The following is a 26,682-nucleotide window of genomic DNA, read 5'->3' on the forward strand; positions in this document are numbered from 1 at the left end:
CAGTTGTTGGACATCCCCTCAGTTTCTAATTTTTTGCCCTAAGAAGAGAGCTGCTAAAAATATTTTTGTACATATAGATACTTTTCCTTTTTTAAGAATCTCTTTTGAGATTCATGCCTAGTAGTGATATTGTTAGGTCAAAGGATATACATGAATATATAGCCCTTTGGGCAGAGTTTATATCTTTTGATCATTTGTTAATTTGGAGCATGGCTCTTATTTATTTTTCTTTTTTATAAATTTGACTCAGTTTTCCCATCTTTGAGAAATGAGGGCTTAGTAGAGGAACTTCCTTTAAAATTCTTTTTTACAGTTACTATTGCTAATTGTATCCCCCCATTTATTCTATTCCTGGGAAATTTCATTTTGAGATCTTTCAGGAGGTGATCAGTAGATTCTTTAAATTTCAATTTTACCCTCTGGTTCTAGAATATCAGGACAGTTTTCTTTGATAATTTCTTGAAAGGTAATGTCTAGGCTCTTTTCTTTTGCTCATGACTTGGGTAGGTCAACAATTTTTAAAATCATCTCTCCTTGAGAGGTTAGTTGTTTTTCCAAGAATTATTTCACATTTGTCTGTTTTTCACTTTTTTGTTTTGCTTTATTGTATCTTGATTTCTCATAAAGTCATTAGATTCGATTTGCTCAATTCTAGTTTTTAAGGAATTATTTCCTCAGTGAGCCTTTGTGCCTCCTTTCCCATTTGGCCAGTTTTGTCTTTTAAAGCATTCTTCTCAACTTTTTCTATTTCTTTTTGTACTACTCTCAATTCTTTTCCTAATTTTTCTTTTATCTCTCTTAATTGATTTTCAAAATCTCTTTTAAACTTCCTTAGCCTGAGACCAATTCTTGTTTTTCTTGGAAGCTTTGGACGTAGGAACTTTAACTTTGTTTTCTTCCAAGTGAGTGTTTTGATGTTTCTTATTACTATAATAACTTTCAATGGTGAGAAATTTTTTTCTGTCTGTTCATTTTCCTAGCCTATTACTTGGATTTTAAATCTTTGCTAAAGTGGGGCTATTTCCATGGTGGAGGGTACAGTGTCCCAAGCTTCAAGGATTTTGTGCAGCTTTTTGCAGAGATGCTTCTTGGAATCTGACTACAAGCAATCTTTTCTGCCATGGAACTATGGGGAGTGTCCCTGCCCCACTGCAGCTGAACGTTCTAGTGGGCTAAAGCAACAGAGTCCTTCCTCAATCCTCATTAAAAGTCTCTTGTAAGACCTCAGGAAGCTGCTCTCACCACCACTGCCCATGCCCACATTTGGCGTGCTGGTTTCCCAAGGCACTCTCATCCTACTTATAAAATTTTCTTCCAACTTTCCATACCACCTTTGGTGCTTTTAGGTTGAGAGGTCTGAGAAATGCCAATGCTGCTACTGATTCAGAAGTCCTTCTTTGCTGGAGCTGGGGCTGAAGCTGTGCTTGTGCAGCTTCTGCTGGGACTGGGTGCTGGACTCCCACTGTTACGGCAGATCTTTTCTTCTGACCTTCCAAGTCTTCTTTGTTGGTTCTGGGCTGAGAGCCATGTAAACCACCAACATTGCCATTGATTCAAAGGTCCTTAAACCCATTCTTTCTTTGAGGCTAGGGCTGGGACCAAAGTTATGTTGTTAGATCCTGCACTGGGACTGAATGCTGGATTCTTACTTTCATGTCACAGACCTTTTCACCTCATCTAAGTTGTCTTTAACTGGAAAATGGCCTACTCTATTTTTGAGTGTTCTGATGCTCTAAAATGTATTGTCATTCTCTAAAGGAGTTTGGGGTAGTTTGGGGGAGAGATTGGGTGAGTTAAGTTGACCATCTTGGCTCCACTCCCCCCAAAATTTCCTATTATCAAGGGCACTAACTTTACAAAGGCCTCTTTTTTCTCCACTTAATTCTGCGATTAGGTCTTTGGCCTACAGCCCAAGAAATAGCAATGCTAAGTGATCTTTTTACAAAGCATCCAGGAACTAAACTCCATCAGATCTGGATCCACAGCAATTCTCCAATGAGAGCTAACTATTGTCTCATGGATCATCAGCCAAACAAGCATTAATCATATTCTGACTATATCACTCCTGCACTCAAACACCAAGAGTTTTCTGCTGCCTCTAGGAGAAAATATGAGGCCCTCTTTTGGACTTTAAAGTCTTTCACTCATGTCCCTAAACTATCATTCCAGACCCATTATGTATTATTTATCTTCTCACACTCAACATCCTAGACAACTGGCTTTTTCTTTCTCAGATATGGTACGTAGCTAACTCCATTTATTTCCACTAGACCCACTGTCTCCTGATTTCATGGATCCCTCTCTACTTCAACATACAGCTAAAACACAATCTTTTGCCCAAAGCTTTTTCTGATCTCCTTCCCTCAAATGCCATTCCCCTCCCTCTCTGTTTTGTAATTAACTGTTCTGTGTTTGTTTTGTATTTCTTCTTTTTTGTATTTATTTTATATATTCTCATTCAAATATTTGTATTATTTCTTCTAATAGAAAGTAGGTTCCTTGAGGCCAAGGAACCTGAATTGCCAACATCAAGCACAATTCTTGGCACACAGAAAATGGTTTAAAAAGAATTATTTATCAATGCATTGATTGGGTTTATAGGAGTTCTTTACCTATAACCTATAAATTTGTTTTTCATTTTTTAAAAACAGATAATAATATTTCCAAATGACTTGTTTCTTTTGTAATCAAAATGCATTTTTTATGTTTCTTATAAAGGGAGCTATATGCTCCACTAGACTGTCAAAGGAGTCCTAAATTATAAAAGTCTAAGAACCTATGATTTCCAGAGTTTTTTAATAACATTGACAGGGGAATAAAAAATTGAGAGACCTTGACAATTCAAGTAAGTACAATGGCAAAGAAAAGATTGAATTGGCTCTAAAAAAGCATTCCATTCATCTCTCCTCCTTGGGAATGGAGGAGACAATTTTTACCTCTCAAAGTCTAGCCAATTACCAAGCTCCTGTGGATGCACTGGGATCGGATGAATAAAACAAGGGATTCATCAAAAGAGCACAGGACAGATGAATGCTAGGGCAAAGGATAATTATAAAGTGGGTTAAATTAGAGCTTATATTAAGATTTATACAAAAATATGTGCTCAGGCAAACACACATATATATACATACACACACAGAGATCAGTTTATCGAAATTAAGCTCAAGTTCATGCACATACACACTGCTATTTACACAAGGTTATGATAAGGCCAGTAAAGTGGATAAAGAATTGGGCTAGAAACCAGATGGCACAATATATAGAGAGTTCCTGGAGTTATGAAGGCTTACTATGTGACCTGAGCAAATCATTTGACCTTTACTTTCCTCAGTTTTCTCAGTTGTAAGATGGAGATGATAATAGCATCAAACGTGATAAAAATTATGAATATGTTCATCAGTGTCTGATACATAATAATTGCTATATAGATGCTCCAGGAGCTCTCTGTAAATTGTGCCATCTGGTTTCTAGGCCAACTCTTTATCCACTTTACTAGAATGTTGCTATTAATTGATTCCAGGTCTCATATTTGACACATACTGATTGGTTTTTTAATGTCTTAGTACTCTAAAGAACTCTCTTGAAAGTATAAGCCGCAGAGCTTCATTGAAAGAGGGAGGTTTCCTTACCTGGAAGTTTCCTGTACCAATGAAACCACTGGTTCTTTCAATCCTTATTCTATAAGATCTATTTAGGGAAGGTCAGGGCTGCTGCCTTGACAAACCTTCAAAACATATCTTTAAGTTCTTTGATTCAGTGACATTATTTCCTTCACCCTCCATAAAACCAATTTAGTCATTATTCTCAATATATCAAAATCTCTGGAAGTTGTGACTATTAATTTTTATCTTTATATCACTATTGTCTAGCACAGTTCCTGGAATAGAGTAGGTGCTTAATAAATGTTGATTGGATGACAGTAGCAATGTTGTTAGCAACAATTACTAGACAATAAGGAGCCACCTGTTGCTGTATATTGGGACCGATGAATGCACTATCCATATAGTATTTTGGCCATGAAACCACAGAAAAACACTTCCCTTAAACCACTCTGCACAGTAACAGTAAAAACTGTCCTTTGGATGAATTTATGATGTGGAGGCATTCATTCATAACATCATTTAAAAGGGAAAAAATTGAGTGGGCTTTTTTAATCTATGGGTAGCCATATTCATAACTCCTATTTTTCTTCATTACCAGGTGATTGTGGCTTAGCCCAGACCCAGGATGTTTGTATTTTCTGCTCTATATAAACCCATTGTTTCATTTCACTGGTACACTTATTTCACTTAGTCGTTACAGACAAAATATGTAATCCAGGGTGATTTAGAACAGGAAGACATTTTCCTGGTGGTCTAAAACAGAAGGTCACCCTTTATGGTGTTATATAGAAAAGGTACTTTTCTGGTGATGGTGGAAGATACTTTTTCCTGGTGATCTAGAACAGGAATGTTCCTTTCTGGCATGACCTAGAACAGCAAATCACATTTCTTGGGTGATCCAGAACAGGAAGCCATCCATTCTGGGGCTATATAGAACAGGAAGACATGTTCTCCTGGTGATCTATAACAGGAAGCCATGTATTCCGTGTGACCTAGAACAGGAAGCTATTTTTCCAAGTAATCAGGAAGATACTTATTCCAAGTGATCTTGGATCACAAAAGCATGCTTTATCTATAACAAGAAGTCATCCATTCTGGTGCAATTTGAAACAGGAAGCCACATTTTCCCAGGTGATCTAGAACAGGAAACCACTCTGTTTCTGAAGGGATCTAGAACACTGAGAAAACTTTTCCTGGTGGTTTAGAATGGGAGGACAAACATTCTGGGGTGATCTAAAAGAAAAAGGCACATTTTCCTGGTGATCTAGAACAGGAAGTCATCCTTTCTTGGGTGATCTAAAAAGATCTTTTTTCCAGGTTATCCAGAATAGGAAGTCACTTTACTAGGTAATCTAAAACAAGAAGCCATGTTTTCCACATGATCTAGAACAGAAAATAATCTTTCTGAGTGATCAGGAAGACACTTATTCCAAGTAATCTTGGATCAGAAAAACATGCTTTTTTGACCAATCCAGCCATGTCATCAGAAGTGATCTAGAACAGATTTTAACCTATGATCCCATTCAGATCCTGATTAAAAAAAAAAAAACAATTTTCTGACTTTCCCACATTAACCATGCTTAAATTCTGAGTGATCTAGAACAGGAAAACATGTTTTCTGGCTGATCTAGAACATAGAGACATTATTTGCAAGGTGACCTAGAACAGACTGCTACGTACTCTGGGCAATCTAGAACACAGAGACATGTTTTCCTGGTGATCTAGAACAGGATGACATGGTTTTCTGAGTGATCTATTAATACTCTCCTTCCATTTTCCTGCTTTCCTTCTAGTTTTGGATTCATTGGTTTTATTTATGCACAGCCTTTTTAGTTTCATGCCATCAAAATTGTCCATTTTACTTCTTGTGATAGATGGCAGCTCTCTATTTAAAGACATCTATCTAAAATGAACTTAACAGGCAGTGTGATGTAGTAGATTGGTCACTGGATTTGGAGCCAGGAAGACATTTAGTCAAATCCTGCTTCCAATAGTAACTAACTGGTTCACTATTGCAACTAATGCAACTCATTTAACTACTTTAACTACTTTGAACTGCATTTTCATCGTCTGAAAAAAAATGACATGGTTGGACTCAAGGTCCTTGTCGTCTTTTATAACTCCAAATCTATCCTCTTTTGATACTTTTTTTGTTTTTGTTCTTAATGGAAAATGGAAATTTTTATCTCTTATTGTTCAACCTTTTCATTAGAACATAGGCTGACACAAAGGCATGCATGACATGGCTTTTGTTCACACTAGCACCTTATATCCAGTTCCTTTTAATTCCCTAATCACCATCTTTTCTGCTCAAAAATACTATGGAAATAATACTAGGCTGAAAGTCAATGGATTGGGTCCCAACTGAGGGCAATTTGGTTCTCCACTTCTTTGCCTGCAAAATCTGAGAGTTGCATTGAATGATTTCTGATGTCCTGAATCAATGCTCTGAATCAATGGTTCTGTGATCTTCAGTAAACTGAAGAGATGGACTAGATGAACAATGACATCCCATCCTGCTTTTAATGCAAGACCCTGTCATTCCACTCCCCAAATCTTGAAGCATAGAACAACTACATACAAGTAATATTACATAGACCATCCTGGTTTTCCATAAGTAAGAGACAGTGAACAAGGAAGAACCACTATTAAAAAAAGTAATGATAAATGTGCAGAGATAATAGATTGCAGACAGCTCCTTATGACAGAATAGTTACAGTCAGTTATCACAACCATTCAGTGATGGGTATTCCCAGACCCAGAGTCCTAAGGGTTCCTTGGAATTCTGAATGAAAATATCCAAAAAAAAATACACTAGATCAAAGGGAAAAGTATATAAGAAGATCATTAGAGGTCAACAATCCCCTTCACCAAGAGCTATACAATGTGTAAAATATGGAATGGACTGGTGGATTAAGGTCTCTTTCTGCTTTTAACTTAGGATCCTGATCAAAAAGCATAATTTCCTGACTTTCCAGCATTAGCTATGCTTAACAAATAAAGTATGTTTTTTCCACGCACAGAAATTGGCAAGTTTGAAGATTCCTAAAATAAATTCCCTTTGCCGTGTTTTTAATTAACATAAACTTATTTCAATTCCTCTAGCAGTCATCTCCTTCCTATTATTACTTCTCCCTCCCCGAGTCGGACAATTATAACTAATTGCCTGTCATTACACGACTAAACAGGTTCAGTGTGCCCCGATATTTCCAAAGGCTAATTGTCATCAGGAAACAAAGTTTCTAATTAGCTTCAGGGCCAGATGCATTAGGATTTGACTCATGCAGGTGTACACCGAGCTTATCTGTATTCCTTTTCATTGGATGCAAAATGTCCCAGCTGTTCACTTTGGAATTTTTCAAAGGGCAATCGTAAAATTAAGTGTGCAATTGTATGGACAAGCAGAGTGGAATTGGAGATGGCATGTCCTTGACTCAAAGCTGCAGTCAGCAATTCCAGCAGCTAGGAAAATTTATTTGAACTGATGGGATAGAGAGGAGAGGGATTAACATTTGGCACAATGTGTGTGTGGGATCTGGGGAATGAGAATTAAAGTCTGATGGGTTTTTTCTTTATTTTGGGGAAGGAAGTAATTGGGGTTGAGACTTGTCCAGGGTAATACACCTAGTAAACATGAAGTGCCTGAGGTTTAATCAGAACTCGGGTCTTGACACCAAGCCCAGTGGTTTATCCACTGTGCTACCAAGATAACCCATCTGGTGCTTTCAGTGAAAAGTTGAGGTAGACTAAAGACAAAGGCCATGGTGGTTGAGGAGGTTAAAGATGTGGGAGGCCATAGTTGTTTCTCTTGGCAAAACATGCCAGTTTCCAGTGGCTAAGAAAGAAAAGATTTCAGGGTTTGGAACCATCAGAAAGGGACTCTCATGAATCCAAAAGCTCATGGGGTAAATTTTTAGATGTAAAGAGATTGGCAGCAGTCACAAGGAGAGTAGCTGCAGGAAGGGATAAACTAGTACTCATAAGATCAAAGAGTTGACCTTGAAGGGATCTGTGGGGCTATCTAAATTTAGTCCCCTTATTTTACAGAAGAGAAAACTAAGGACCATAAAAGTAAAATGACTTGTACCAGATAACATAGGTACAAAAAGTGCCATGAGAAGAATTTGAACCCAGATGCAGAATTCTCTCCACTGTACCAGCTGCCTTTTTGCCAGATTTGGTCTTCTTTCTAGAGCTATAGCATACTGCAGGGGGAGTTATTACTCTTGCCAGACAAAGAAAATAGAAAGCCATATTGTGAATTCAAACCTTGTTGGTATTACTGTGGTTTAGTTGCTGCTTGTCTTCAGCTCTCTCAGCATTCCTATATCAAACTGCTAATTATTCTGAATTATCCAGAGATGTGATGGTCTCAGGATGGCCTTCTAAAAATAAAAATGAAAATCACAAAATTCCATAGATAAATATCTGCAGACAAAGAGCATTTGATTAGAAGTCGAGTCTAAGAAATGTTACTAAATATGAGAAATAAAATAAAAGATCCAGGCAGGATCCAAAAATTATTTGGGTATCTCAAACAAACAAGCAAAAATAGCATATTAATACGACACTATATTATTAATGGGAAGCAAAGGGATGAAGTGGGGGGGGTGAATCTGCATGAGATTAGAACGTGAAGTTATAAGTGACAGAGAAATCACTATGAACAAAAGAATACTTGAACCAATGGAAAGAAAATTGATTCAAATAAGGGGACCTGGTTTCAGATCCTGCCTCTGTCATTCAAGGAGACCTTGAACAAGCCATTTTATCATTGGGCTTGAGGTTTCCTATTTGTGAAATGAAAGGTTTGGATTCATTAAGGTCCCTTATATTTCTAAGCCTTGCATGACCAACCAATCACCAAACATTTATTAAGCATCTACTATCTTCCAAGCACTGAGCTAGTCACTGAGGTAAAAATAAAGTTGACAGATCAATCTCTATTTATTTGTAGCTTATAATTCCATTTCAATGACTAGCTGAGAATCTTGGGATACATTTATCTAGTCTGTCTGAATCTTGGTTAGCACCACCTACAAAATGAGGAAAGTGACATAATCAGTCTCTAAAATTCATTCCTTTGATGATGAAGAAGAAGGAATCAATATTTATATGGCAACTTAAACACTGCAAACACTTTGAAAATACAATGGCACATTGAAACTGGTCTGCTTTGAAACTTACCAAATTCAATATTCAATGTATTTTGAGAAAAAAAATGTTCCAGCACTTGCTTCCTTGGCACTCATCCCACTTAATTGCTGTCTTTGTTGAGCAGTAGAGAAGTGAGATTGGACAGAAGTGCTTCCAGTACTTGTCACCATTGCTCTTGCCCTTCGTAGCTCCTCCCCACAAAGGTAGCCATATGCCAGACTGTCAGATTGGAGCATCATGGGATGCAGAGGGTGTGCACATTACAGGGCAGGTCACAGGACAGTTCCTGTAGATGGCTGCATATGTTCTTCTGGTTCCCCAAATAGTAGTTGTGGAAAGGTCATAGAGTGGCCTACAGAAGTAGCATAAGAAGCAGCAGTGGGAGCCCAGACAGAGGCTACAGTGGGGAGTGGGTGAGGGTTATAGTAGACCCAGGACTGCTGGAAACCTCAAGCCCAGGGCAGAGGCCAGATGTGAGCATCAAAGAATACAGCACCACAGTTTCTGCTTCCACATACCATATAGGGTGAAGGGAGAATACAAAACTTCTGGTTCCTCTCAGAAAGCTAGTTGGGTCAAGAAGTAAGGAGCCTGGATGGATTGGCTTCTTTTGCCACCACTGGAACCCCTTCTGACCCTTTTGGGGTATTGGGTGGGGAGAAATGATTAGGCTGAAGACTGAAGATGTGTTCCTTATGGGGAAAATTCATTTGGTGCTTATAGTTTTTACCACTTGTCATATCTTCTGGGAACAATTAACTAAGGTACCATTCTTCCCAACACTGAGATAAGTGCTACTATTATCCCCAGTGAGGAAATCAAACCTGGCAAAAGTCTAATGATTTGACGAGTCATGTTGCTAGTTAAGTGTCTAAGGCAAGAGATGAACACCAACCTATTCTGAGCCCAAGTTCAGTACTCATTTATAACCTCATTTATAACCTTATTAATGAAAGGACTAAATATCTTTACAATTGATCTCTTCTTCCAAGAACCCACTTCCTATAGGGCTAAATTCCTTTAGAATCAATCCAGATTTGGGTGATAATTAAGTTCACAGTATTTCACTTGATTCCCTACCTATAGATGGATATTCCCAATACTTAAAACCATGCAGCATGGGCTTGGTTTTGGGAGGTATGCTTTTAAGTTTGCATTGTTACATCTAAGCATAGAGAGCTCTCTGTAAGTGAGAAAGAAATTTCTTTGCTGGAAGCCCTCTTGTTTTCACAGATAATGCCATTTGATCCTATCCGAGCACTTTGGGCAGATAGGCAAATCTGAATCCTAGAAATTCCACCTACATATACGCCTGCTTCATCTAGTTTTTGGAAAGGAAGAACAAAGGAGAAATATGAAAAACAGTGGGAGAAGAACACACCAGGTAGACAGGAACAATGATGCCAGTAGTTCTGGAAGACTTAAAAGGCTGCCTTCCTGAAAGGCCATAGTCTTGTCCCGGCTTTTCAGCCACCATGGGTCAATTTGTAGTCAACTGCTTCGCTTCCTCCATTATTATTTTGAAACATAGTGAATATGGAAAGTTAATAGTCCTTTATATATACACCTAAGGGTTTCCAGCTTGCTAGTCAGTTAACAAGCATTTGTTCAGACCTTGAATATTGAAGAGATTATCATATTTAGATCAAAGATTAAAGGATCATAGTTGAAAGAGATCTTACTAGGCATTCCAGTGCAATACATTCATTTCACAAGTGAGAGTTGAGGTCCAGAGACAAGGTATTAATTTATTAACAGGTTGTTTTTTGCTTTGTTTTAAATGTTAAGATCTTTTCATGAGATTTTCATTGCTTGTACATTTTGCATTAATTGAAAATGTCTATATTTCTAGTGAAAGATTTAAGCAAGTAAAAGATAAGAATAGTCTCTGACTACTCTGATTCTGGTCTGTATGAGTTCATCATTAGCATGATGTCACAATAGAGAAAATTTAGAAGCCATTTTCTGATGCATTTCCTTAATCTGTCTTAGATCTTTCTTTAGACTTTTGCTTTTGTGTCTCTTTTTATCCCTTTCTCTTTTCACAGAGCTCTTTTCAGTGTTTAGACTTACTGTTACCATGATAGACATCTTTATCCTGAGATCAACCGCAGCTGTGGCCACAGCTGCGGCTTTGAGGTCTTTCCTTTTTTTCACTCTTTCACTTCTCCTTACAACACTCTTCTTCATATCTCTTCTGACAACATGCCCCGTTGGAATCCTGAGAATTTTTTACTATTGTATAATTCTCTTCAGAGCTGTGCTGTATTTACTTCTTATGTTTTTTTATTTGCGTGTGAATGAACTGATTACACGTCTTTTGTGGCTCCTTCCGTCACAAAATCATATTTTGTATCCTGTTTGGGTTTTAATTTTTCTTTGAGAGCAAATTTTGAAGATTTTTCCTGGTTCTTATCATATTCCTTGAAGTCATTCTTGGTGTATTTTCCACCTTTCCCTCTCTATTTCACAGATTGGCTAAAATCTATGTGTATTCTGTTATCTACAAGCACATTATCCATTTTGAAAAAAGCTTTTTCATAATATTCCTTTTCAAATTCAATAAACATTGAACAATAGGACTCTTCTGTCTTCCGGTCACAAATGACATTACAGCTGTTTGTTAGACCGAATCTTGAGAATATTATTTTCAGATCTTCACCTGTGGTCATTAGATTCAATTTGCACACAAATGTGTGCTGGAGGTTTGATATCTGTATTAGGTAAATTTCCCACCATTTCTAAAAGAATAGCTAAATTGAGTTTTTGCCTCCTTTTTGTCTATTATTCAAATTCTTCAAATGACCTTCACTTTGATATCTTTGATTTCTTTGTCTGCTCCATTGTCAAGTTGCTCTTTGGTTGATTCTTTTGGTCAATCAAGAATTGGTAAGTCAGCTGAGCCATTGATTGATAGTCTAAAATCACTATATTATTTATTCCAATATCTTGATAAAGTACAAAGGGTTTATCAGTAAAAGTCTTATTAATTTTCTTGATTACATCCTTCTGTTACTTCACCATACTCTATACACTCTATCAAAGTAATCTGGATTTAATCTTATGGTCATAAGAATCTGATATCTTTTTGGGGGAGAGAGGATTTTACATATCGTGCTTTCTCTAAGGGCATGTTTTCTAGTATGAATTTAAAAGAAAATATATGTATAGGATCTATGGGATTTTTTGGCTTGGTGAACTTTTACTAGTAATACAGATTACAACTGTCTACAACTTTGATAAATCCTACAAAATTGCTTTAGGTATATAGAGGTTATATGACCTGTACAGTCCACATCTTTCTGAAATCATGTCCAGATTTGCCTCTGCAAAGAGAGCTAGGATACCAATCCTTAAACCATTAATAAAATTGGAAAAGTCCCAATAGTTATATTCACAAAATTTCTCCAATTTTCTTATGTAGGCTTATTCCAAGAAAACTCAAGTGCCTTAACTCTTTTGTATAACAATCTTTCTGCTGTGGATATCTCTCCAGAGAATATTTATCAGTGCCTTGTATATCCTGGCACTCCCCATTTATTAAATGAATGGGTGAGTGAAAGAATGAATATGTATGTCTTGATCTTCTCCAAATCACACCAATTGCAATTAGGCTGGATCTCCTTCCCAATACCAACTAGAATCCTGTCCCTGCAGCACTGGTTCAGCAGGGTGAGTTTTCATGTTTTCTAGCTCGATCTTTGATTCCTTAAACACTTTCTACCCATAAACCTAACCTAGGACTCTTGTCCTTTCATCCCCTAGCTCATTCTTCACTTCTACCTTCCCTTTTGGAATATAAACTCCTTGAAGGCAGGGACTGACTTTCTTGTATAAGATTATGTGAACTGTTCTGTCTCTGTGTCTCTCTCTGTGAACCCTGGAGCTGGCAAATATTAATGTCTTACATGCAAATGTAGTGTCATACTGAGACTTCTCCCAATCAGGTTTGAGATTTTTCTCTATGTACACAATGTCATGCTTGACAGTCTGTCAGCCAAATGGGCATCAGCTCTCCCCTTAATGCAGCAGCATATTCAGAACCTCCTAAGATCTGGATGAGAGATGAATTTCATTAGCATGCTGTTTTATTCTTTGCCCAGAATATAGAAATCACTTAATACAGACCTTGTTGTTCATTCTTTCATCCTGATATATTGGGAAAGATGCCCCCCAAAAAAATTCTGTGGGCTAGCTAGTTTTCCAAAACATCTATGCTCAATACTAACTGCAAATCCAAAGATTACTAGTGTACAATCAGCTGGTGGTTATATGTTGAGAATTGAGGGAAATAGCTTTGCCTGCCCTCTTCTCTCTGTGCCAAAGGGCACCAAGCATATGACCTTTCATTTGCCTTAATACGGAAGGAAAATGTACTCGGTTTTTAGTTTGATGCAGAAATTTGAATTTAGTCAAATCTCCTTTGTAGTTATTTGAAGAACTGGACTGGAGTCAGGGCAAAAACAATACCCACAAAAATAGTTGGAGGAACCTTCTCACTTTTTTCTTCATATAACTATCCTGGGCAAATAAAATGCAGTCCATAATTACCCTCTCCAAAATCTAGAAAGAAGGCAGAGGTCAAGATGGGAGTTTTTCCAGTGCTGACACAAAATATCTCTTCAATAAGACTTACTGGAAATAGAGCCAGTGATGAATAACAAGGAGAAAAGGTCTCCAACAATTATCTAAATTGAGAAAGACACTTAACATGAAGTTTGTTGAAATTACTTTGGTGAACTTGGATGACGAGAGCAAACAATGAATGGGAAGTTATATGGCTTCACATCCTGTCTCTTTTACTTATCTCATTTCTCTTTGGGAAAAATGTTAATTTGCTAAGTTTTTATTTTTGGGGGAGTTCATACCTCCTGGGTCTAAGACATTGTCTTGAACAGAGTGGGTGATTTGTATTTGTAGTTAGATTACATTGGGTTGAACTATATTACTAATTATGGAATAGATGTTTGTCCTTCTCTTCTTTAAATTATGGATAGAATTTATATTTCTTATATACTTTCCTCACAGATTTGTTGTGCTTTTGATAAACCTAAAGGTCTATCCAAATGTAAACTATGATTATCAAGTTCTCTCTTTTAATTAGAGTTCAGATAGAAATAGTTTTTGTAAAAGTTTCTATTCTGCTATTGTTACTATAGTTAATTTTCTACTTTCTATAGTAGAGCAAATTAAATAATTACTTTTTGTGAATAAAATTACTGGAATATAAATTCATCAGATGTAGGTTCCATGAAAACATCCACAGAAGAACTCTAGTAGCCTGTAGGATGCCAGGAATAATGCCAGATAATGTCTTATCTACTCATAGACCTTCAACAATGACATCTAACCTATTGTGATAACCATAAAAATTGGCCCTACTGAGTCTCCCTGATGCTTCCCCTCATAAGACTTCTAGTCTTTTCCAACTGCTCTGCCTGAAGTGGATAATTCTTATGTGTGTTGTCTATCTTAATTAGAGGGTGAACTTTTTGAGAGTGAGAAATATCTAATATTTTCTTTTTTATGTTCAGTATGTAGCACAGTATTTAGAACATAGTGAATGCTTAACATGTTCACTTTCATTTATTCATTCAATAATTCAATTTTCATATTATTTTGCTTTTCTCTGCTTGATCTCCATGTTTTCTAAATCTTTTATTCCATGTATCTTGGAAAATGAACAATTTGGTTCAATGGTATGTATTTAAAATGTTCTTCAAAAAAAGAGGAGGAAAGATAGAGATAAGGGGAAAAAGAAGAAAGAGAAGGGAGAGAGGGAGACAAAAGAAACAGGAAGAAGAGAAGAAAAAGAAGGGGGAGGGGATAAAGTAAAGCTCAACACCCTTTATTGTATAATAGTCATTGGGCTTAGGATTTGTACTCTAGAACTGGAGTCAGGTTCAAATCCCAGTCCTGCTAATTATTACCTTTGTGAACTTGGGCAAGTCACTTATTGTTGGAATCCTTACAAACTGCTAACTAATTAGAGTTGATCTAATCTTACAAGAAGATGTTTTGGGCAGAACCTGAAACAAGGTACTAAGTAGAACTAATTAATACAAGGCTTGTGTTCACACCTTTACTCATTGGAGTTCACAAGTATGGGAGTTTCACAAAGTAAACTTTGTAACTTTATGAGTTCACACCTCCCTTGAAGCTCTTTGGGCCAGAGAGCACTATGGGAGAAAACCCACAATCCCTCTCTTGAAAGAGCATAAATAGAGCTTCAATGGGCCAGTCAAAGAAGTTTTTCAGAGTGAAGAAGCTACAAGTCGAGATTTCAGCGGAGTTACGCCAGAAGCCCTCTCTCCGAGGCAAGGCAAGAGAGAATATATTCCACTTGGCTGGTTGGTCGCAGAAGAGAGTTCAGCTGCATTGAAGAGGAGCACTCTGGTGCAGACACAGAGCACTTTGGGAGAACTCACACCACTGTGGTAGGTGGCTGGGCTCCTGCACGCCCCCCACTGAGACCAAGCTGGTCTGAAAGACTCACCAGAAAGCTAGCCGAGCCCCAAGTGAAGGAGACAAGAGATTCATTCCATCTCTGTGCTGGTTGGAGGCTGAAGAAAGCAGAGGCAGAGGCTAAAGGACAGAACCTTTGGATTTGGAGATATTCGGAGGGCTCTAAGCTAAACCGGCTGTGTTTTGAGAAGAACAAGAACAGATTCAGATCCATCTGAACTAGATCACAACATTTTGGCTCCCGAACAGGGACCGACAAAATCCTGATTCCAGGGAAGGCACCCAGAGAGAACTTTTATAATATTTTAAAGAAGAACAAGAACCCAACACTTGAACTCCCACAACTTATCTTTGCAGGTCTCATATTCTATCCTTGTAAAATGAATAAGTTTGTTAGACAGTTCTCCTCTCCTTTCTGGTTATTTTAAAGAAGAACAAGAACCCAACACTTGAACTCCCACAACTTATCTTTGCAGGTCTCATATTCTATCCTTGTAAAATGAATAAGTTTGTTAGACAGTTCTCCTCTCCTTTCTGGTTACAGGTCTCTAATTCTATCACCATCACTACTGTGTAGTAACCCTTGTGAATCCGAGCATATCACATCTCTCGATGAGCCTCTGTTAAAGGCAACAAAATTATAAAATGAAAGGAGATAAATTAGATGACCTCTAAGGTTTTTCCCATCTCTGAAATCATGGAAATGTTTTAAGAAGTCAGTGAATGTGGAACAATAATAGAGAAAATGATGATTAGCCTAGTAGAGAAATCATTCTTTTGACACATAAAAAAGGTGAAAGCCTGCCAAGTTTTTCATTAGTGGCCCCCTTCCTTGTCTCCCTTAATAATGTCATTAACCAAAAAAAAAAAACTGAACTAATACAATTGATCGTAATTTTATTTTCCTCTTATATTCTTTCCCTTTAAAGTATGATTTTTCTTACTTAGTTGAATTTCTTTCAAGCCTCAGCTACAATCACAGCACAGTTTGAAGATTTGTAAATTTTCTTTTTCATTTTTATTTGTTTTTGCTTCAGATCTGTGATTTCATCTCTAAGAAACTCTTGGTACAGAAAGTCCTTCCCCCCAAGATACTACTTTTTTTCCTTCAAAATGCTCAAAACTATGTAACTAGTATCTCCACAATGGTTTATTATAGGGTTCCCTTGAGTTTTACCATGATTTTACTGCGCTGAAATTGAGACACCCTGTACTAATTCCAGAAACAGCCTAGACTTGCTCAAACAAAACATTTCTGCTTCAAAAAATATTAGCGTTCTCAAAATGATAATAGTTCATAGATAATAGAAATTATCTATGTATATATGTATGTGTAAAGGTGTGATACATACACAAACATGCAAACACCCACACACATAGAAACATCTCTCTCCCTCTTCCTCTCTCAAGTTTTTCCGGGAACATGGATTTATCCATTGTCATAGAATGAATGAAGGTAAAAAGGAATATTTGAACTCTTATTTTCATGATTTAATGGATAGCTCTTTAACCATTAGGAAATGTTGCCTCTTTGATTTGAATTATATGTGCTCAAAAAATTAGAAAAGCAAAACTAATACCAGTAATCCATAAATCAAAACTTCTAAATATAATCAGAAATTTTAGTCAAAAAATTTAACTACATTTGTTAAATGTCTATGGTGTGTCTGTCTCTGTCTCTCTCTCTCTCTGTCTCTGTGTGTGTCTCCCTCTCTGTCTCTGTCTCTGTCTCTGTCTCTGTCTCTGTCTCCCTCTCTGTCTCTGTCTCTGTCTCTGTGTGTCTCCCTTTCTCTGTCTCTGTCTCTGTCTCTGTCTCTGTCTCTCTGTCTCTGTGTGTGTCTCCCTTTCTCTGTCTCTGTCTCTCTGTCTCTGTGTGTGTCTCCCTTTCTCTGTCTCTGTCTCTCTGTCTCTGTGTGTGTCTCCCTTTCTCTGTCTCTGCGTCTCTGCGTCTCTGCGTCTCTCTGTCTATGTCTGCGTCTCTCTGTCTATGTCTGCGTCTCTCTGTCTATGTCTGCGTCTCTGTTTCTGTGTCTCTCTGTCTCTGTGTCTGTCTTTCTATGTCTGCGTCTCTGTTTCTGTGTCCCTCTGTCTCTGTGTCTGTCTTTCTACGTCTGCGTCTCTGTGTCTCTCTGACCTTTGTGTATATTCTTTCTGCAATTGTCAGGAGGGGCATGTGTCCAATGAGAAATTCTGTGATTGATGCATTGGATGCAATCAAACATGTGATGAGATGGTAAATGCAGCATAAAACAAGAATGAAAGGTGGTGAGGCATAATGAATAGCATACTGAACTTGGATAGAACTGATTTCAAATCCCACCTTTGGATTTGGATTTTAATTCTTCAAACCTCAGATTCTCCATTTGTAAAGATAATCAGACTGATAGTGGTCTCTCTCACAAAGTTGCTATAGCACCCACATGTACTGATATATGCAAAATAACCCACATTCTAAATGTTGCAGTGCTAAATGAATGCCAGCTAGCTTTATTACTGTAAGGATGGAAGAACAATAGATGAACCCACTAAAGGAAATGGAACAAAATGACAGCCCATTTGGACAAAGACAGATCGTGGTCCTTATTGCTGGCATTCAGAAAAACAATGAGCATCAAATAGTCCTAAATAAGCGCCTGGCTCTGAATTTACAGTCTGGTAAATGTTTTTATATCATTGACATCATTTCAGCCTCCCAATAATTCCACAACCTCATGGAGGGGAAGGGAGAGATTAAATAGTATGTCTACCCCTTTTATGGCTGAGGGACTGGGGAATGACAACCGAAGAAGTCTAGCCTTTTGTCCAGAGTTACATGGAAATCAATGGCAGCGATAGCATTTGAATTAAAAAAAAATAAGAGGGGTATCTATATTTCAATTGGGAGGAACTTCAAGGCTTTTCTAGTCCAACCCTTTTATTCTGTAGATTTAAAAACAACAACCAAAACAACAACAACAACCCAGGCCCAGAGAAATGAAATGAGATGCCTAAAGTCATAAGAAAGTAAGTCACTTAGCACAATGGTCAGCACATAGTAGGTTCTTTAAGAACCGGATAGTAGGTCCTCTGCCATCAGATCTAACATTCTTTGTTTTCCTAATCCCAGAGCCATAGCAACAAGAAGCAGCAAAATTGAGAAAAATGGATCCCAATCTCCTCCAGTGGCACACAAGCAAACCAGAGGCTCCATCAATTAGAGGCCAGGCAATAAATTTATATTCTCTCTTGTTGGGAAGTTGGGAGACATAGTGAACAGAATGTAGAACATGGGGTCAAAAAGCAATGAGTCTGAATACCTCGTCAGGGACCACAGGACAAATCACTCAACCTCAGTTTTCTCATCTGTAAAAGGAACCTAATGATATCATTTACTTTAGAGTTATTGTGAACATGAGCTGAAATTCAATGTTAGCTAATAGATTACGCTTGTCTAGTTCTTGGCTCTTACAAAGTACTTTCCATAGATGATCTTATTGGATCTTCCCATTGTTATTATTATTACTACTGTATTATACAATGTTATTACAATGAACATCATGATGATGATGATGATGATGATGATGATAAACAATGTATCTGTGCCTCCTAAGGAGCAGTAGCAAGAGGTAATGGAAAACCTGGATTCATAATCGACCTCTGACACATGATACCTGTAGAGCTTAGGTATCATCTGACACATGATACTTAGAATCTGTAGGACAGATTCTTAACAGGACTGATTATCTAGATTCTGTAAATCTATTTGCCTTTACTTTATTTAAAAGGGCCACATAGAGCCGAACGATTCTAAAACCTAGTTGTAGCTCATCTTCTGTACTGAAGGGAAAGGACAAGTAACTCTTTGAGCTCTGGTCCAAGTGAGTAAAGCCCCAAAGGCTATCATTCAGGGACAAACTGAATATAAATGCTTTGGACACTTGCTGGGGATTAGTCTGCCTTCCACCTGCAGTGAGTACAACATCCCAAGCCCAAGTCTTACCTTCAATGATAATTGAAAACTGTCCCAGCATTTTAAATCCTCTGGCAGAATAGATTGAATTGTATCATGCAATGATCTGAGCAATAGAGAGTAGAATCATTTCCAAGACAGACCCAAGAAGCCTCAATAAAACTGCCACAGAAATTAAAATGGAGTAGCCCATCCTAGGAAAATAAATATGCCATGATGCTGTGTGCATAGCTGGGCTTGAAGAGATTAATACATATTTCATAGGAAGTCATCAACCAGAAGATGGGAATGATCAACAGCCTTTCTAAGATGACATTTCCAGCAAAGATTTTTTCCCCCTTATTTATTTAAAGCCTCTTGCCTTCCTCCCCCCGCCAACCAAAATTCATTCTACTTGCCTGCTGGCTGACTTGTGATTGCTTTTTTTACATTTCAAAATCTAAAAAACATACTTTATTGCCATGTTTGCAGTAGGACTGATTTTGGAAGGGATGTCAGCACACTGTTTTTACAAAGAGAGTCAAAACTCATCTTTATAAGTGCTACTGGCTCTATAGTTCTTTTATTTGCCTGTGAGTTATGTGACATTTAAGTTAAGAGAATTTTCCCACGAATGGGGCTTTCATTGGGCAAAAACGACATGCTAGTAATGACGTCACTCCTATTTAAAATCCGGAATGATCTTCCTAAAGTTCAGGTGTGACTATCTCCCCTCTCCTAGTCAATAGCCTCCTATGGCTCTTTATATATCCAGGATCAGATATGAAATCCTTTCTTAGCTTTTAAAGTCCTTTCCAATCTATTCCTTTTCTACCCCCCTTTTTATACTTTAATTTTCTGTTAATGTATCTAGCCTTATTGGCCTGCTTGCATTTCCTCAAACACAACCCCCCATCTCCCATCTCCATTATTTTATTATCAGGAGCCCTGGTGCCTGGAATTCTCTGCCTATTGGATTCCCCTGCATTATGCAAGACACAGAGTAAATTATACATCCTACAGGAGGCCTTCTCTGATCTCCCCACCATCCCCTGCCATTGTTTTTTCTCTGAAATTGTTGATTTTATTGAGGGGCAAAATGAGAGCACTGGCTAGGAAGCAGAAGGCTCATCTTTCTGAGTTCAAATCTGCCCTCAGATACTTACTAGCTGTGTGATCCTGAACAAGTCACTTAATCCCATTTGCCTCAATTTCCTCATCTGTAAACTGAAATCAAGTTGTATCTCCTGCAAGAGGCCTTTTCTGATCTCCCCACCACCATTGCTATTGTTTTTCTTCTCAGTTTACCTCTCAACCAACTCTGAAAGGACATTTACATGTATGTCATCTCCCTCACTTGGTTTCAAGAATACCTCTTGCCTTCCTTTGTATTCCCATTATTTAATATAATGTCTGGGACATAATAAAATTAAATGCTTGTTGACTGCAATATGGGAATAAAATCCCAGAATTCGAGAACTGAAAGGGACCTCAGAGACCATCTAGTCCAACCTTTAGCTAATTAAGAATACCCTCTACAATTTGTCCAACAAGGCAATATGTGGTCAACCAACCTTCCATTGAAGACCATGGGAGAGGGTAAATCTACTTTCTCCTGAGCAACCCATTCTTCTATTGTTTTGTGTTCAGTGCTCTAGTCTAGTCTTTAAGGCCCTATCTAGGATTTTCTTGGTAAAGATACTACAGTGATTTGCCATTTCTTTCTCAAGTCATCCAGGGCCTTTTGGTTACATCAAAGTCAAATCTGCTTTTCTGCAGCTTCTATCAGTGCTTTTTTAGTTTTGTCCTCTGTGGCCATATAGAATAAGTTTCATCCCTAATCCCCATGATTACCTGTTAACTATCAGCTTCTTATGGCAAGTAAGTGGTCCAGTGAATAGAGTACCAGGATTGAAGCTAGAAAAATTCACTTTCCTGCATTCCTATCTGGAATCAGACTCTTCCCAGCTGTATGACCCTAGGTGATTTGCTAGCCTCAGTTTCCTCATCTGTAAAATGAACTGGGAGAAGGAAATGGAAAATGACTTCAGTCTCACTGCCAAGAAAACCCCAAATGGGTTCATGAGGAGTTCTACATGACTAAAAAAACCACTGCACGATCACAAATCGACTTCCTCCCTGACTCCTATCCAGGTTTTTTCTTCCTCATCCATAGTTCATTCAACCTTATTTTTCAGGAACTTAATGTACATCATCATCTTGGTAGTCCTTTTCTGCATGCTCTCCCACTAATCAGTGTCCTTTCTAAAAAATGAATTTGCATATTCTAATTCACATATAGTCTGATCAAGCTGAAGTTCAATGAAGTCATGATCTCCTTAGAGAACAAGGTACCCAGTTAAAAGGCACATTATCTTTCTAGGCTACCAAAGAAAACTATCAGAATGAAAAAGTCTGGATAAGAAAAAAAAAGATGTTTAAACTTATGAGATGATCTGTTTCATTTGAGCAATAGCCAATATAACCAAATGAAGAAATCAGGATATTTCCCTTGAGCTGATTTTTAATGAAATAGGGATTCATGTCTTATATAATAAACATTGCAAAACTGAAAATGATTCAAGATCAATAAGTAATGCATCATTATGGAATCTCTATATGCATTTCATGGAGGTTAATGTAACAGTTTATCACTTTTAAAACAGTCATGGATATTGATTTCCCTCCTCCTTTCCTAACTCTACCTAGGCTATTTTTCATCATCCAAGCTTCTAATTCCCATCTCAAATATGGTGATCCAGGATAAAATGAGAAATCAGGAGTAAAGGCACCATGGTAACCCAGAAATGTATAAAGAAAGAAGCTGGGGAAGAGAAGCCTTACAGGTCTAAGAGGGGATGTAGGAATATGAGTAAAAAATAAAGATTTTATTATAAAATCCTTGCCACTGTGAAGTATACAGGCCTTTGGCCTTCTCAAGCTGGAACCATGTTTTCTAACATATTAATTACATTTTATGTCAAACTTCTCATCCAAATTACTGATTGTTAAAGTATATGCTGTTTTAATTAGATTGCTTTCACCAGATTCATTTTGTGATTTTTCTACCTAGTCAATTCTTTATAGTATATATTTATATTATTTTGTCTTAATTTGTATTGGATTCAATAGCTTTAGCTAATCTTTACATCTCAGCTGTTTTTATTGTGGTTCTTTTGTGACAATTCTTTGATGTAAGACAATCCCTCTTGGGAGCTAATAGGTTCTTTCATTGTCCCTTACTTTGTGACACTGACCTAATACTGACCAGTTCCATCCCTACCTCTCTGAATAAGTGCAATTGTCAAAAATTGATGGAGGACTCAGTTTATGTCTAAAGAAAGACCCATTGACCATTCAGAGATATCAGGGAAAATAATTCCTTAATGAGTTTGGATGTCATAAAAATAGGGACCAGTTCAATGCTCAAATTTTATTGACCAATGATAAAAAGAGGGGAGAAGAAGAAAAGAAGAGGACCCAATACACCATTCAGATTTATATATTCTAATATAGGGAAAATTTCACATAAGGGGAACAGGAAGATAATGGTCCATTATCTGGAAAGGTTTGTTTCCATAGGAGTGACATGTTCCTGGGAAGAGGTGATGTGCCCTTCTGAGACTGGGATATTTAAACTTTGATTTTGATGGCTCCCTGGAGCCGGCTAATGTTTATGTAAAAGTTCAACCCTCATAGGGGACTCTAGATACAAGTGTTATTTTTAAAGTGGAAAAATGAGAATTTGGGGGAGAATCTTGTGTATATTAAATGTACTGTAGTATAAGGTACATAGCTAGATTGGAGTCAGACAATCATAGAAGCCAATCTCATCTCTGATACTAACTACCTCAATAACCAACAGCATGTCTCTGAAGTATGGTGCACGAGTTGGCTGATTTCCTTAATGCTACTTGAAAATCATGCTAACCAGTTTGCAATCACAATTTGGAATTCTGAAGGTGCTTTCTGTTCATTTATGAAGCATTCCTTCTAGGTAATCCTTCATGCACTGTCATTTTAAGCCTCTTGATCTCACTGCAAGATCTCTGTTTGACTCCCTGGAGAGTTCAATATTTAGATGAACCTTCCATGGCCCCTTTCTATATGAGAAAGAAAAAAAAAAAAGATCTCTCAGGGAGAAAATTACTTTGTTCTTTTGTACCTGTCTCTTCAGATTTTCTTTAATAAGGACAGGCCTACATATGTTTACTTAGCTGCACGAATATCATTAATTTGCGGTTGATAAATACATCTTCTCTCTTCAGCAGTTGTGCATTTTGTCAAAATAAATATAACTGCTCGACTGTGAGATGTCAGAGATTTGTCTATTAAGGCCGAGAAAGAGAGCATAGATTATCCAGTTTGCTGCCTTGCACTGAGATAGCATTTCCAGACCCTTTAATATTTTCTTTCATTGGATAGTCATTACCCAAAACTTCTGGAAGCCGTGTTTTGGAAAATGTACACAAGTACAAGTTCAGACTCATCTGCCATAAGTAAATTGCATTTAGACGATTTGAAATGAGGTTTCTCCCCTTTGTGATCATGTACTCCTGGCAAGAAGGGAACGATGTCATTGAAAGAAGGAACAGTGGTTAATTTCATTCCAGTGATCACAGAGTGGATAGGAATGTTTGCCCTGAAGTGAGTCTTTCAATTCCACTGATATACAGAAAATTCCTATGTACTACCTTGAGCTAAAATGGAACAGCAGGAAAGACTGATCCTGGGGACATTCTATTGGTGATACTCCTTTATTTTTTACTCTGAGCAGGGATTTTCAGTTGTCCCTATTCCTTGATGCCTATAAGTATCCCCTTCACTCCCATCATCACCACCATTTCCCAAAAATATATACATAAACACACCATGATGACCACCCAGACCCGAGCTCCCTGGTAGTACTCTCAGTACCAGGACTACACTCAGCAAAATTTACCTGTATTGTATCTCATTCTCTTAAGGCTCAGCTTTTTGTTCCTCAATGTGGCAAAGAGGTGATTTGGTGAACTATCCTACATTATAATCATAATGAGTGTTAAATAGATAATGGGTAATTCAGTTAAAAAGAAAAAGGTCTCTCAAGATTATTTATCTAAAGAGTGATGGTGGAAATTTGGGGTACCATGATAGGGCAGCAGGAACGATTTAATTTTAGATAGAACACCACTGGGGCCTCTGCAAGCCTTGATAGTCACTATTCTATTCAAGGAGTTGGTATGCCAAAGCGGAGAATGGTAGAGCTTTGGAATCACAGGACCTTGATTCAAAATATTGCTGGTAATGACTTCCCACATTACCTTAGGATCTCAGTTTCACTGTCATTAAAGTGAAAATTTGGAGTAGATGGTCTTAAAATTTTTGATACTATGAACATGGGACTATTCTAAATGTCATGAAATAAAAAATAAATATATTATGGCCATGCTCTCAAGCAGACAGATAATCTTAGGAGAAAGGACAAATATATCAATAATGGACATAAGAGAAAGTGAGATGGATGGGAAAATGAGGTTCAGGTAGAATGTGTAAAACATTTGAGGAGTAAGAGGTTACTTTCAGTTGGGAATGTAAAAGAGGGAAAGGTCAAAGAATGCTTCTTGGGGAAGATGTCCCTTGAGATTGCTCTTAGAGAGAATAAGGGGCTTCAAAAGTGGAACTAGGAAAATGCCTATTCTAGGCATGGAAGGGGGCATTTTGGTCAAAAGAATGAGGATGACTTACTGAAGGACAAAATTAGAGAATGGAGAATAGTCTCACTTAGCTGAAATGTAAAATACACGAAAGTCAATAGCATAGAGAAAGACTGGCCAGGTACATTGGAGACATATTACAAAAGGCTTTCAGTTTGAAAGTCAGAAGATTATATGCATCACAAAATGAACAATGGCAAATCACTAAATGTTTGGAGAAGACAGTGAATGTGATCACAAAGAAGAAATAGGAGAAGGTGCATAATTTGAGGGGGAATAACAGAAGAAGAAGGTAAATGCAGAAAGAGAAGGAAGAGAAGACCTAGAACTAAAATTGTTGTTTTTTATTGTTGCTGTTATTCATGTCATATCATCATTGTCATGGCTTAATCTTTGTTGACTTTGCATCAGTTCTATGATTTCATTGGTATAAGAAACTCCATGAGGAAATTTCCTGTATATATTACAGCATCTATTCAGCAACTCATAATCATGAGGAAACTCTCAGGACTGTGAGTTGCTGAATCGATGCTGTTGTGTACAGATATAAAATTACATATATATATATATGTGTGTGTGTGTGTGTGTGTGTGTGTGTGTGTGTGTGTATGTGATAGATATTTTACTATATGTAATTGTTTTAAAAAATGAATTCAGCAGGGAAGGGCACATTTGATTAAATATATGGTTCCTGAAAATGGACTTTAAATTTTGGAGCCATGGCTTACATTTTCCTGGTGTGATAGGAACAATATACTAACCTTTCCCCTCACCCAATGCAAGTTAGATCAGTTTTCCCTTAATAAAAACTGAGATAGTCTTTGAGCTTTAGTTGGTTCAGGAGTCTAAAGGTTCAGTCTGGAGATTTCACTTCCTCATCGGCTGAGCACAAAGGAACCATGAGGAAATCCAAGGATGCCCTGATACTTGGGTAGTTGATCACAATGGATAACTTAGGCAAAAAAGCTTTACTCAACTGAAGATACCCTCAATTACTACTCTTATTCAATATATTTCCCCTGCTATGGCTAAGTGAGTGTCTTTTTGGTCATGTATTAAATAACAAGTATCTCATTTCTTTCCCCATTCTTAAATCTCAACTTCCTAAGAACTGTGTATAAATCAGGACCAGCTCAGATACCTGAAGTTCTGAATGGAAAAAGGAAGATGGAGAGAACTCACTGCCTCTATGTATTCAACAAAATAAATGCCATACAGTGTAGCTGCAATGTCAAAAGAAAGCATTAGTCACATTCAGAAGTTCAAAGGAGACCAAAATTCAATAATGTAATAATAGAACACCGTTGTGATACAGACCTGCCAGTGGCTACTGGAGGTCTAACTCAGACCTGTAGAATGGATCTCTTCATGTGAGAAGATGATGGCGAGTCAAGGAGACTAAGAGGCAGCTGCTGTTCTCTGACCATTTGACTGAGAGGCAGTTGCGTTGTCTGACCTCTCTCCTCTTCCTTCTGCCTCTAATTTATCTCATTCCCAGTCCACAAGCAACACCTGTGTCAGTAAAGGCTGCCCTGGAACTCCTTCAGATGTCATGCTCCACAGCTGTGGAGGCTCTCAGAAAACTGACCTGCCCCTTTACTTAGACATGGTCCTTAACAAAACACCATTGCCTATACCTAAATATCTAGAATATGGGTAATGAACAAAATGAATAAATGATCCTGGCACAGGAAGTCAACTTGAACTCACTTCTTTAGTGCTTAATACAAGAACTGATCATGATAAATGCTTTAATGATGCTTTCTGATTTGTTGACCCATAGGTATCTCTAAGGTTTTATAGGCTGAGGCCATGATTTAACATGCTTCTAGAA

General features: G+C 37.6%; 1 pseudogene; it reads right to left on the bottom strand.

The window, feature by feature from the left end:
* Nucleotides 1-10,815: 10,815 nt before the first annotated feature.
* On the bottom strand, nt 10,816-18,903 carry LOC127556982 (peptidyl-prolyl cis-trans isomerase-like 4; annotated as a pseudogene).
* Nucleotides 18,904-26,682: the final 7,779 nt, after the last annotated feature.

Source organism: Antechinus flavipes, chromosome 3 (genome assembly GCF_016432865.1).
Source record: "Antechinus flavipes isolate AdamAnt ecotype Samford, QLD, Australia chromosome 3, AdamAnt_v2, whole genome shotgun sequence".
In the NCBI taxonomy this organism is placed as follows: domain Eukaryota; kingdom Metazoa; phylum Chordata; class Mammalia; order Dasyuromorphia; family Dasyuridae; genus Antechinus; species Antechinus flavipes.